The following is a 14,877-nucleotide window of genomic DNA, read 5'->3' on the forward strand; positions in this document are numbered from 1 at the left end:
AATGTCTCTTTTTAAAACACATAGATACTTTTAATTATTATTTTACTATAGTATAACATGACTTTAAGGTTTCATTTAAAGTAATTAAATATAATGAGTACATCATTAGGACACAGAATATATTACCTGGTAAGAATCAGTACACGTCATCATAAGTTTAATCCAGTGACTTTAAAATTATATAAGTATCTCCATGATTCACATGCACCTACTGATATAATATGTATGACTTAACTTAAGGATTAGACCACATATAATCCAAATGATCTACAACAATCGATACAAGCTAAAAATAAACAGCCTTACGTAAACGGAGGCTATTATAATATCGTCAATGCTACGATAGCTACGGGCTACGATGCTACGCAAGTGTCTACGAACAGTGTAGATGTTTTCTACTAGAAACATCTTAAAGAAAATCTAATTATTACAAGAAAATACGCCTGTGAGTGTGAAAATAACAGTAATCTTATTTAAGATGTTATTCCGTGCGTAGACATAAAATCGAATTAGTTTCTTAGTTATGTAAAACGTTTATTTCATCTAATTTTACGAAGAAATATAATATTTATAATATAATAATAATAATAAATGTAACTTACATAGTAATAATAAAAATAATTAAAAATTAATAAAAACAAAATTAAGACAAATTTTGGTTTGGCAGTGTACCTCTAACGCAGACAGCATTTCCTCGCTATTGCGATACTTATTCGTTGAGCGAGGAAAGCATCAGCTCTGGGGTCACTGGTACTATCTACCAGATGCCAACTTAAATCTTTAATTAGCACCCGTCCTTGAACCCCATGGCCCAAGAGATCTACTCCAAAGAAAACAAAAAGAAAATTGTAATGACTGTATTGGTTGTTTTGATTACTAATCAATTTTTATTTATATTTATTGGACAAATATTCTAATGAATTTTACTATACAGAAACAGACACATTACAAATACAAGATATGTTAAATATATATATAAGTGTCCTTATATTGTTTCACAGGTAAGATTTTGTTTTAATTAATTATGAGTAGTACAACTAAAAATTAAAAAGAAACAAAACTGTTACGCAGCAATTTAAAGTACATACACAAAAGTCAAAATACATACAACGTTTTAAATGCGTAGGGGCGCACGTATTCTCAATAAATTTTATCTAAATGACTATTTTCCATTATGTATGTTTCAATTTACTACTTTATCCTTACTATGCATACAAAAACGTACAAAAAATCTCAAAAAATATTTTTTTCACTCCACTCTTAAGTTGAATAAACGCAACATCCTCACAAGGATTCCAGAGTTTGTTGAAAATTGACGGTCGTTTAGATTTAAGTTAGTTTACCATAGAATCAATTGAAAACGAAAAAGTCTTTGACTTTCAGAAATCTTTCCTTAATCTGTTGTTTATTGAACATTACATTTCGTATCTATGATACGTTATTAAAAAAAAAATGAAATGTGTTCAAGACTTTGAGTCAGTGAGAGAGTGTTCAGAGTAGTTTTTCGGATTTATAACTGAAGCTGTGTTTCATCATATTCAAGGTAGAAAATCCACCCGTATTACGTCAGTCGTTCCACAACTGAGCGTTTCTTAAGGCAGTTTTTGCCGCGCACCACCACTTTGTGGAAACCAGCTGCCCACTGAAGTATTTCCAAACCAATTCTACTTCGTCCTTCAAGAAAAGGGCGAACCAATTCTTTAAAGGCTGGCAACGCACTTGCGAGCCTTCTGGCAATGTGAGTGTCTATGAGCGGCGGTATCACGGCATCATCAAGCCCCCTCCCCGTTCGCCCCCTTTATATAAAAACAGTACCGTCAATAGTATGTTTGAAAAAAACAGTTAAAAATTAAGTTAATAATTTATAAGTAATAGTGCATAAGAATTTTATTTGCCACGATTTCATTTATTAGTTCTATTTTAAAATACAATTTCCGTAACGAAGAAAATTTAATAAAAGCTCCCACAGGCTTTATACTGAGCTAAACGAGGAAAATGATTGGATCGGGAAGTCATCGAACCTGCGACCCGGTTATCTATCGCCATTAATATTTCTTGGAAGTCAATTAAAATGTATTGCTAGGTGATCTATAATAATTAGTTATTTGTAGAAAAAAAATGTTTTTTAAACTTAACAGCGATGTTAATCTATATTATTATTATAGAGGTGTAGTTTTTGAGGTTGTATTCGTAACTCGGATAGTCGGATAATAGTTTAACGATAATGTTTCTTACGAACGCGATAAGTTCGTACGCGAGTTCTTGAAAAAAGTTGTAAACTTTTATCTTATACAAAATCTAAAAAAAGTCCTATACATATTTAATAAAATAAATATCCAGCCGTGAGCCTTGAGCAGTTGGTTATAAAATAATATCAGTTACAAGTTGACCAAGAATACATGAAAGAGGCGTTATGAAGAAACGCAGTAACAATCGATTTTGTTATTTCATATTAATTTATGTGGGAATCTGCGCATATAATAAAGAACGTATAATTTCATATATTATTCAATTTCTATGGATATTTTTAAGATTGTATAAAAAGGCGTCTATTTTAATCCATAGCTACAGTGAGCTGCCGTTTTAAGTTATTATGTTATGATAATCATAAAATCCAGACAAATAAAGCCACTAATAATAATAGGTACTTAAGATATTTTTGCTGTGAAGTATTCTTTTCTTAATCGAAATCTAAATCTAAAACTAAATAAATTAAATAATAAATCCTTTAATTTCTTACTAAAAATATTACTAATATGATTGTTCAAACAATTTTGTTACAATAAATATTTATTAAAATATAAGTAAAAAATTAGTAGAAACTTCCTTTATAGGTGAGTAAAATGGTAATTCTTGGGGAAGGCCTATTACTCCAAGAAATACCATTTTTCTCCAACACAAGCCCCACCTGGAGCCAATATGGGGTCAGCAGTTTTGAAAACGTCGTGCTCTCATTGCATTTGGGATCCAATATATATTTATCCTATTAAGACGTTGCATGCAGACTGTTTGATTTTTATTTTTATTGTGGAGGAATAAATTATCTATGGTATTGGCGACCAAATAACACATTGATCGCCTACAGGGTAGACCATAGACTCCAAAAAAAAAAACAAATGAGTTTTTTTTTAATTTAACTCGTAATCTCACTGTCAATAATCCCCACCAAAAAACAAAGACTTTGATGAGTTTATATTTGAGTGACATTTGCCTGGCATTAGGGCTATTGTAGGATGCAGTGCATCGCTGCAGATGGCCCGCGGGTGAACGAACGGCGAGGCCCGCACGCGCATTGCGGTGACCTCTCTACTCCCACTGATCCACATTCACTTCTTGGGAATTTTATTGATTTCCTTAGTATTATATTTATTATACCCATAGTCAAAGTCAAAAATCATTTATTCATGTAGGTAACACAATGTACACTTATGAACGTCAAAAAAGAAATATACATAAAATGCTTCTAATATTACATTTACTGCCAGTTCTCAAATCAAGGGCGTAGAACGGAAGAGAAGAACTGGCAATAAACTCTCCGCCACTCTTTTTAATCGCCAAGTTTTTGACACAACGTTGAGCTGCAATCATTACACCATGTTCCACATGACATCTTTAGTAACAAATAAAATAAATTAAAAACAAAGATAACTAATAAATGTTACGTGTATGCACTATCCTGGATCAATAGCAAACCATAAAATATGAATTATTCAAGTAGACACTGTGTGTGTGAAGAAGTGTCAAGTGAGTACAAAAGTGTGAGCCAGTATTGTTAAATTAAATGTAACTATCGTTGGTTTTAGTTTCATTTTTGTGATACACTTTTGAATGATTCATATTTTTAGGAAAACTTACTTTTGTTCTTAATGATTTGACAGAATAAGAAATGTCAAAACATCTTCGACTCAGCAGAAAAGAGAAGCATAGCAGTGTTAGCTAGTGTTAATCGTACGAACCTTGCACTAGTGCGTTCGAGATCTATATGCGTAATCAACAATACGTAAGATGAAATAAACAGTCAGGCACAGAAGACTGTTCAACTGCCTATGGATTGAAAATGTGATAAAAAAAGTAATTTGAAACCAATATGAATTAAAGATTTAAGTTGGCGCCTTTTAGATAGTACCGGTGACCCCAGAGCTGGTGCTTTCCTTAACGAATAAGTATCGCCTACCCCTTCTTCATACAATTTTCCACCCCTTCTACATACAATACAAGGCAAACCCAACTATTTAAAATTCTTCGGTCTAATACAAACTATTTACGTAACTCAGTCATGTATCATGTACCAGCAAATAGATATATTTAATGTAACTAAAAAATGTTTAAAAAATAATTTAAAAAAACTTAAATAATTTAAAAATTCTTCCTTTGTATAATTAAATAGGTATATATTATAATGAACGATGAAAATCTTAGAACTTAGAATTTATTATTAATACATATATTCTTTGTATATTTTTTTGTATTTGTATAGGTGAAACTGTGCTTTGTGTATGTTTAAATGTGTATTCCAATTCAATGTTATTGTAATAATATTGTTTAATAAGTAGCTGTAGGAATACCGTTGAGCAAATAAATAAATCGCAATACAGGGAGGAAATGCTGCCAGCGTTAAAGGGAGCAAACTTTTTAAATTTGTTTTCATTTTCCATTTATGAATTTTTAATTAATTGAAGCCTACCAATGCCCTGAAAACCCCGTAAGGCTCGTAGCAATTACGACTGAGATCCCGGGTTTCATAAAGTGTTCTATGAAGAGTTTACCAACGAACCTTCATGAAAGTAGTATTCCGCTTTCTCGGGTAACATTATCCATCATACATTTAAGGTATATATACTTCACAAGATATGGCACACTATGTAGATTAGTTTGATGTTTGGAAACCTTCCAGAAATCTGTACAAAGTTTGTAGATCGTTCAACATATTTAGGTCATAACGAATTATTTCTTACTTATTGTTATTTATGAAGTTTCGCAGTTTAATTTTAACTTACTGCGGTTAGGGATACAATGGACTTTTAAAACAGAAATTGGCTTATGATGGTAAATCAGAATAATTATGTAAAAAAGGATATTTAATCTGAGATGGGAGAATAATTTAAATCACATTTTGAAGATACGAATATTTTTGAGGCTTAGTTTATATAATATATAACGGGGCATACGGGCAGGAGGGTCATAATGTAAGCTACATTTCCAGAAGGCTCGCAAGTGCGTTGCCGGCTTTTTAAATTTGGTATAAATATATAACAGGGCAAACGGGAAGGAGGGTCATAAGTAATATGGAAGCTACATTTCCAGAAGGCTCGCAAGTGCGTTGCCGGCCTTTTAAATTTGGTTTATATATATATATATATAACAGGGCAAACGGCTCATAAGTAATATGGAAGCTCACATTCCAGAAGGCTCGCAAGTGCGTTGCCGGCCTTTTAAATTTGGTACGCTCTTTTCTTGAACCCTAAGTCGAATTGGCTTGGAAATACTTCAGTGGGCAGCTGGTTCCTCAGGTATGCGGCACTTAGTAATAGCCATAGTTAATTTACATGTATGATCTGGATGTCTTGGGTTCACAAATTGGCAAAAACTTTAAACTTTACTTTAAACGTTTTGACACCGAACCATGCCATTTTAATTAAACAAATTTATAGCAAATGTATAAGGTTAATGCGTACAAAATTCCGCCATTTTGACTCGACAGTGTTTTGTTTTACAAAAATGGTTTTATAAAGTTTCAAATTTAGGTGCATAATTTTAATCTAATTAACATTAAAATTGGAATACTTAATACGGATTATGAAAAGGTGCTTGGAGTTCAGTGACGAATGAAAGAATTACATCACTTTGTGGATATTCTTAATACAATTCATTCATGATGAAAGACATCGGCCCACCTTTGTCCATTCACGTTCTTTATCGATGTAAGCCCATCGGTCACCTTATCAATGAAGGTGGGCCGTGACGTCATATAAGATTATGTTTCATAGTAAAGTCCGGTAACCCCAAATAGGCAGAGCTGACGTTAACAATTATTCTTTATAATATCGACATTCCGATCTGTCAATCCGAAACTGTCAAAGTCAAAAAGAAGTAAACTGACGGTCCAATAGATAAAATAAGTCAATGGCGCTACACTTTTTAGGTCTGGGCCTCAGATTTCTGTATGTTTCATGATTATTTGTTAATCTAATAGGCAAGTAGGTGATCAGCCTCCTGTGTCTGACACACGCCGTCGACGTTATGCGTCTAAGGCAAGGTTTCCTTACGATTTTTCCTTCACCATTCGACCGAATGTTAAATGCGCACATAGAAAGAAAGTCCATTGGTGCATAGCCGGGGATCGATCCTACGATCTCAGGGATGAGAATCGCATGCCGAAGCCACTAGACCAACACTGCTCATAATATATCTCAGATATCAAATTAAATCATGAAAAATCTTTTTCACGATTTTGTAATGTAAGTATTCTTCGTCAAGTATGATACCGTCTTTATACTAAGTAGCACATGGCCCCTTTTTCTGTTTCTTTCTCCATAATATATAATTTTCTGCCTTAATCTTGTGTTTATGTGAATCTTTGTGGTTAGAACTACATTGAACACAGACATATTTGGAAAAGCCCGTTTCTTGGCTTAAAAATAAACAGTTGCATACAATTTTACGGCGCGCAAAGTCTTTGACTGACTTAGGAAAAGCGATTCGCGAAATTTCAGACAAGACAAAATTACTTTTTAGAGGCTCTGTGTGCAGGTCACTGTTACAAAGCTTGTATATTACTGAGGCCTTGAACTTTCCATAGATTTAAAAACTATATTACAAAGTTTTTTTGAAGTGAAACTTCTGTATCGGGATTTTTTCGTTACGCGTCACATTTTTCGGTTACGCGTCACATGTTTCGGTTACGCGTCACATTTGACCGTTACGCGCGTCTTTTACTTGTCCCTACGAGGGTTGATTCAAAGAGATTCTTAACCATTAATTTTATTATCATTACTACAGAGAGCTGGTTATTAATATCTTAGGAATGATCATACTAGAACTTTTACATTAAATTAAAATTTAATTAAGTAATTGATGATTAATTTTTGTTATTGCAAATATAAACGCTATATTGCTCAAACCAAAACGTCGGTAGAGTCCGTGACGCGAGCCGTCGTGAGATTTGAGGTTGCAGTAGTGGCGAATCACCTTTTCTGTTTTATTGCAAATCTTATATGGTAGAAAATAAATTATTTTTATTATTATTGACAACACTAACACGTCATTATAGTTCAATAATAATCTACTTATACTAAGAACAAATGTTATATAATTTTTGTGAATGAATAAAAGGACGCGAAGCAAATAACCACTTCGCCGGTTGTCTTTTCGCACATATATTATCTAGTATAAAACAATTATTATTTTTTATAAATAATGCCCTCCGAACGAGCCTATGGGACGCCCAAAAAGGGCAGTCATCGCAGCCTATGGACACTCTCAATTCCAGAGGGCTCGCGAGTGCGTTGCCGATCTTTTAAGAATTGGTACGCTCTTTTCTTGAAGGACCCGAAGTCGAATTGGTTCGGTATATGTAGTTTAAATTTATTATTTTGAGGAACCCCTTGAGGAACTATACAATAGTCTGAATACTTTTGAAGTTGTAGAAAAAAATCTTGACAAAATACAGGAAATATACGCGAGCGAAACTGCGGGCGTAATCTAGTATCTCTATAATAGGTGTGACATCAAATAAATATATATAGGCCGCAGCTGTGCACCTAAAATAGCGGTCAATAAATAGGCAGTTCCAACCGATATTTGTATCTAAAATAAGCGAAATTCACTACATTTTCATGACATTCCGCTATTTACAGAACCCAGTTAGGCTAATATACACTGTCTATTTAATTAGCCGTTAGCGGTTCAATCGTAACAATTTACAGTAAACATTTACAACTCGAAGAATTATTTTATTTATTTATTTTGTAATCCTACAGCTAACAAAAAATATATAAAAATAAACAATTACACTAAAAATATAGACAAAGATGGAATACATAATTTTTACAAAAAGATTCAAACATTTACAAAAGGGAAAAACAAGAAATATTATTCAAAACATTTTGTGATGGTGTAAAGTGAAGGTGATTTTGCGCTATGGATATTGTTAATACTCATTTTAACCATATTTCACGATAGGCTATACAAGTCAAGGCTTACATATTGGTATTTGTATGTTATGCATAGTTTAGTGTTGATGTGAGGAACATGAAACAAATTTTATATGCATTTCGCGCTCCCAACAAGTCATGTTTTTGTTACTTTAATTCTAACCACAGTGGTATTCAAATGTAATATACCATGATTTAGATTATATTATTCTGTAAAAAAAAGCAATAACAAAAAACTCTTTAAAACTAGTCTTTTTTCAATAATTAAAAACCTTATTAGGTATGTGATAGACAATAATAAGTGTAGTTCAGGATAGTAATTTATAATTTCAACTTTTGAATGAAGTCGCAGGACCGATAGCTTTTGTTCTTGTTCTTTAAAATTAGGCCTGCATTTTTTTTCTTGAAGATCGCAATTGCTTTTACACCCTGAACCAGCAATGGGTGGTACAAGTGATAATAGTTCTTCTTTACACTTGTACCATTCATGTATACATTTTTAATTGGCTAATAAAAATGAAACATAAGGAAATTTTGGGTTGCGTTTGCAGTTACAGAAGTAAGCAACGATACCTAAGCCCTTATAAAAAAATATAAAAAAAAACAGATGCACATTTCTACTGAGTTCTGCCCTGCCCTGCGATTCTGTAACTCACTTTTCGAACTCACACAGCGGTTTTCGCATCGGCGGTCGCTCGCAAATAAACTGATACTGAAACTGATCTGATAAACAAAAAACTACAAGCTCCCACCTTTTTAGAATGCCAAATCATAAAATGACTGCTTCACGACTGATTTGCGAGCGACCGCCGATGCGAAAACCGCTGTGTGAGTTCGAAAAGTGAGTTACAGAATCGCAGGGCTGGTAGTAATGTATGTATGCAGTGTAATAAAACTACTAAGAAATGAAGTTTTCGGCTTAATTCCAAATCTCGAAGTAACAATAAAATTCGAAATTGGAACATGTTCAACAAAAAATAATATTTCAAGCGGTCGGAGTTTGGCGATTTGGTAAAGTTACAAGTGGTAAGAAACAAATTTGGCGGGCGTGCCGTTGACAGAATTGGCTTCGCGCCCGGATCTCCACGACCCAATTGCGATTAAATATTATACATTGTTTGTGTAACATTAAGTATTTCTTCTAGAATCTTCCAATACGAGTAGAAGAGAAATAAACGTCTAATTTTACAAATCATTAGTAATAGTATAACTCAACGTTTATGGCCATTTTGTTTATGAAAGCCAACTGTCACTTATGTCAATTGTCAAGTTCTTTTTGAAGTTTTGTCTGATAGCGTCGATGTTCGGTTAATACATAATAATGTATTACTAACATTTATGATATTGTTCAACAATTTATTTTTGGTCCATAGGACAATGATGTACTTCAGACTTTATTTTTGAATCATTCAGTTAACTATAAAATATGTTTATTAAAAATATGTTCATTATGGAACATAAGATACATGTATCACTTATTCCACGTCATTAAATTTGAATTTGTAGGCATCCCTACTCATCAGCAAAGAAGACAGAGGGGCCGAGAGAAAAAGCCGGCGTAAAAAACTCTCGGTACTCTTTTAAAATAGCAAATCATCAAACAACACTTATTTTAAAAAATCGCAAATTAATTAGAAGTAAATGAATAAAGAATTCCTAAATTCCTAACAAAGAAATAAATGGTGGAAGCAAAAGGAGTCAATACTGCAGAACACTAAGTAATGGAAATAACAACAACTAACACCCATTTCATTTCTAATTTGTACAGTATGGAATTAAAGTGGCTTTATTATTATTATTATAAAAGTACCGCAGTTCAAGATGTTACAAGCACACGAAGAAATAAATTTGTCGTTAATGTCTACGTACAACAAAGTGTGAACAAACAGATTCTGGGGTGAATTGAGGGCGAAACAATATTAATTTTGAATTAAATGTTAACTAAGGATTCTTATTTTGCTATATTTTGAAATTTAAGGTAATTTTTTTGTCATATTTATCTTCGTCCGCCCCGCCCCTATTGGTTCTTATTTGTATATTTTTTATGTATGGACTTATTGCAGCTATAAATAAATAACTTACTTTTCCACGTTACCCAAGAGGGTTTGAGGAAATATTATAAGAAGCGGGAAAACTTTGACTTTGTTTATCAGTAGTAACAATTTTTTAAATATTAAGTTGTAGTTTGTTTAATATTTCATTTCAGTTTTCTTTTTTTATCAATGATATCTGTTTTGGCTTTTTATATTGTCTAAGTGTTTTCTTCTATAATACTCGTATAGATAAGTGTAGCTGTGAGATTACTTATAAATAAATTAAATGAAAATTAACCAAACAAGGACAGGAGCAATTCTGAGTGAATTCCGCTGGTCACGAGAATTTTCACTCTCTTTCTCACAACTTCTCTTACTAGCCCGAGCTCATTTATGCCTTGTTTAAAATTCTAACATACCTTTATCATATTCTGAGGTCGTTTCGATGTTGTATCGATCCAGTCATAGTGTATGACGTGTGCAATGACGGCTACTGGCTTGCATTGGCTTAGATCGCTGATTTACGACACTTGAGGCATAACACTCGGCTCTGTAAAGAAAATTGTTTAACTTTAGTTCGTGCTTAGGAAGTAAGTATCATTAATTATCTTATTCACTATCTCATGGCTCTCTTCTTTATTTTGACATCGCAACCAGTGGCGTAACTATACCATCTGGGGCCCGTGGCAAATTCTTTTTTGGAGCCCTATCAGTAAAAATCTTCGCGTTGTTCTCAGGTTAATTTTAATAAAGAGAAGATTTTCAGCGTACTCAATTACACGTTGTATATGTCCCACTAATGGCCAAATGCCTCCTCTCTTAGGCGAGAGGGAATGGTTTGTTGTCCCCACGCTAGCCCAATGCGTATTGGAGACTTCACATTTATCCATAATATATCTTGGGCAGGGGCCCTCTTGGGTTGGTGGCCCATGGCATTTTGCCAGCCCTGCCACCCTATTGTTACGCCACTGATCGCAACCAACTTCAATCCAATTTTGGATATTTAAGGATTCATATTCACATACTGGATATTTAAGAGAGAGGCCTATGTCCAGCAGTGGTTGTCTTTCTTGGTATTTTGGAACTAGTTGCCCACTGAAGTAGGGCAATGTGACTTAGGGTCCTTCAAGAGACGTACCAGTTATTAAAAGGCCGTCAACGCACTTTGCTTCAATCTAGAATACAGCCCTGCAATTCTGTAACTCACTTTTCGAACTCACACAGCGGTTTTCGCATCGGCGGTCGCTCTCAAATCAGTCGTGAAGCAGTCATTTTATGATTTGGCATTCTGAAAAGGTGGGAGCTTGTAGTTTATTGTTTATCAGAATGCCAAATCATAAAATGACTGCTTCACGACTGATTTGAGAGCGACCGCCGATGCGAAAACCGCTGTGTGAGTTCGAAAAGTGAGTTACAGAATCGCAGGGCTGAATCGTATACTTTCATACATCCTATAGGTATAGTCTTTCCTATCGTTACTGGATATACATCATTACATACATAAATTGTACAAATGAGATTTAAAGGCTTCATAAAGAATGTAGATTAAATGGATAAAGGTTTGCAACGGAGAACTATCTAATCCAAAGCATAATGCAACGTGACATTTTTAATTAGAACATTTATAAACGCAAAAACCGGAAATTCTCTTGCAAGCCCTGTGTCATTGAGAGTGTCCATGGGCGGTATCACTTATCAGATGAGCCTGCCCGTTTGCCCAGTTCTTTAAAAAATATTATAATTATGCCTTTCTTCTATAGCGAATAGCGAAAATGAAATTCAAACTGAATTATATTACACTTAATTGAAATTAGTTGAATTATCATTTTGTTTAAATTATTATTATTCAATTGATAATTAGCATTTAATTCTCTCTGTACTGTGTAAATCTACTTTTGGCCGAGGCCGGATAACCACGAAATACTATCTTACGGTTCTACGTACACATACACATACTACGCTGGATACTTAAAATTTATATTGTTTATTCAACACACTAACCGTAAAATTTTCTATAATGAAGGGAGTAATTAAGCTGTGCAAAGACCGATAAAAGTATATTTGTGTATAGTTAATTAATACATGTTGAGTGTGATTTTAAGTGTACGCCCAACCAGGCTCGTCCAGAAGATAAACCACTCCTTATATGGAAATTGTATTCGTTTTTACAACAAACTCCCAAGCGAAATTAGAGAATTATCACTAAATAAATTCAAAGCTCTCGTTAAACGTAAATTAATCAATAAAGCTTTTTATAAATTTGATGAATACTTAAATGATCCTAATGCCCCATGCATTATGAAAGTACAAGTACAAGGATCTTGATTGATTTGCTCCAGTTCAAACAATTTGTATGATTCAAAACTTAGCGATTAAAAAGAGTAGCGGAAAATTTTTTGCCCGCTCTAAGCCCTTGACTTGCGAACTGGTAGTAAATGTAAATTTTGAATTAACTAACTTCTTTTTTGACTTTCATAAGTGTACTTGTTTACCTATATGAATAAAGATATTTTAAGTTTTAGTTAATGGATTCTTAAAAATAATCTAGCCAATTGCTAAAAAAGCAATTGCACCGATTTAACTTATGAAAACCTGTCTCTTGTCAACACAGCGAAAACCAAATTTGATAGAAAGAGACGAAAGACTTTAGTTATAATAGTAAAAGCTTTTCTGATCTAAAGGTGCGTGGTTTGAGTGCGTAATATCAAGTATACAGCCAAAAAAAGAACAGGTGGCCTAATCACTGTGTACATTATCTTCTTCTTCACCTAGGTGTTCTGTCTTTTTTAATGTAATAGGAGGCAAACGGGCAGGAGGCTCACCTGATGTTAAGTGATACAACCGCCCATGGACACTCACATTGCCAGAAGGCTCGCAAGTGCGTTGCCGGCCTTTCAAGAATTGGTACGCTCTTTTCTTGAAGGACCCTAAGTCGAATTGGTTCGGAATTACTTTAGTGGGCAGCTGGTTCCACATAGCGATGGTGCGCGGCAAAAACTGCCTTAGAAAATGCTCAGTTGTGGAACGACAGACGGTCTGATGATCGTGGTTAGTGCAAAACTAAGAGTAATAAAACGACTCAGCGTGCGACTCTCATCCCTAAGGTCGTAGGTTCGATCCCCGGCTGTGCCTCAATGGACATTGTTTATATGTGCGCATTCAATATTCCCTCAAACGGCGAAGGAAAATATCGTGAGGTAACCGGCTTGCCATACACCAAAAAAGTCGACGGCCTGTGTCAGGCACAGGAGGCTGATCACCTTCTTGTCTATTAGATTGACACATGATCATGAAACACATACAGAAATTTGAGACCCAGGCCTAAAAAGTTGTATTGTTTTTCGCACTAATTTATATAAAAATAAATTTAAAAAAGTACTGTTATAAATTCTAATTCTCCTAAAATGCTCCTAAGAGATTCTTAAGTACACAGGTATAAGATAAAGTCCATACAGTTATCAAACAGCCGCAAACCACGTCATTTCCATTCATTCATTTCGATCGCACGCACACACGCGTACGTATCACGAACGAACACATACCCAAAATCTTCCAATGTAAACCTTCATATCTGGAGTAATATTGACAAATCCAGTCCTATACATTTATCATCATAGTTTCATTCGTAAAATTTCAAGATATTATAATGATTTACAGTTAGTAACTTAAAAAAAAATTATTGACAAAGCACGCAGAAATTGTAAATCAAATCTCTACCCACCTATATTGTATACATTTCGTTTATTAATGCAAGCTGCTTCATATAGGCTGAATATTTGGAAAGTAAAAGTTATGATAAGATAAGCTATAACTGCAACAGTACATGAATAAAATTTTATCAATCGAAGTAGTGTCGATGGACTAGAATAGACTAGACACCTCATTTAATCACGGTGAATTATTAAGGAGATCTATTTTGATATATATTATATATCCTTCTTCTAATCAAAACTATATTCAACATAAGGCCATAAAACAAGAGCACGACGCTGCCTCCACAATCGCGCATCGTCCACCATCTTAAATTCATTCACAAAAATCGCTACAGCACATTTCCTATTTGTTTACCGTTTCAAGCCTCTCCTAGTCACTTTCCCCGACAAATTTCAGCGCGTACAACTACTTTACCGCCTTCTTAAGCTGTTAACACTCTAAATAACTCCAAATTCAATGTTAAAATCACAATTATCTGGAAGAACTGTTAGTGGAACTCGTTACAATTCGACACGTCTTTACGCGGCAATTGTTAGTGTGCAACTAAAGAATGGTGGCAGGACTGCGGACGGCTTAGACCGCGCATGCGAACTGACTACCCGCCAAAACACACCTACGCGCATGTATGTACCGTCAAGTAGGCTTCCTTTCAAAACTTCCATACGTTTTCTTCCATTACCTGTTAAAATCCTGTACACATAATATAGAAATGGTGTATGTATCTATGTATATAGTAGAAAGCTGTACGACGCGGTATTTCTAAAATTAACGCAAAGGATTTTTATAAGGATGACATCAACTGTCTATTTTTAACTGCTACGTAGCGTGCTACGGGCTACGACTGCGGATTAGACCTCCGCTAATAAAAATAGAGCAAAAGGATCATTATTCCGATGTGTTGTAAGATATTTTTATATTTCTAAATACATAGACCGTTATTTTTCTATTTTTATACTAATATTTGAATTTGGAACAAC

At 34.1% G+C, this 14,877-nt stretch overlaps 1 protein-coding gene across 1 annotated transcript in view; it reads right to left on the reverse strand.

The window, feature by feature from the left end:
* The window catches only part of LOC125051882, a 28,315-nt gene extending 13,888 nt beyond the window's left edge, over positions 1-14,427 (reverse strand). The window contains exons 1-2 of the mRNA XM_047652496.1: positions 14,255-14,427; positions 10,606-10,736 (exon numbers count right to left, since the gene is read on the reverse strand). The gene's annotated coding sequence lies outside the window, so the exon portion shown is untranslated. The remainder of the gene's footprint in view (positions 1-10,605; positions 10,737-14,254) is intronic.
* Between the last annotated feature and the right edge of the window lie 450 nt (positions 14,428-14,877).

Source organism: Pieris napi, chromosome 8 (genome assembly GCF_905475465.1).
Source record: "Pieris napi chromosome 8, ilPieNapi1.2, whole genome shotgun sequence".
In the NCBI taxonomy this organism is placed as follows: Eukaryota; Metazoa; Arthropoda; class Insecta; order Lepidoptera; family Pieridae; genus Pieris; species Pieris napi.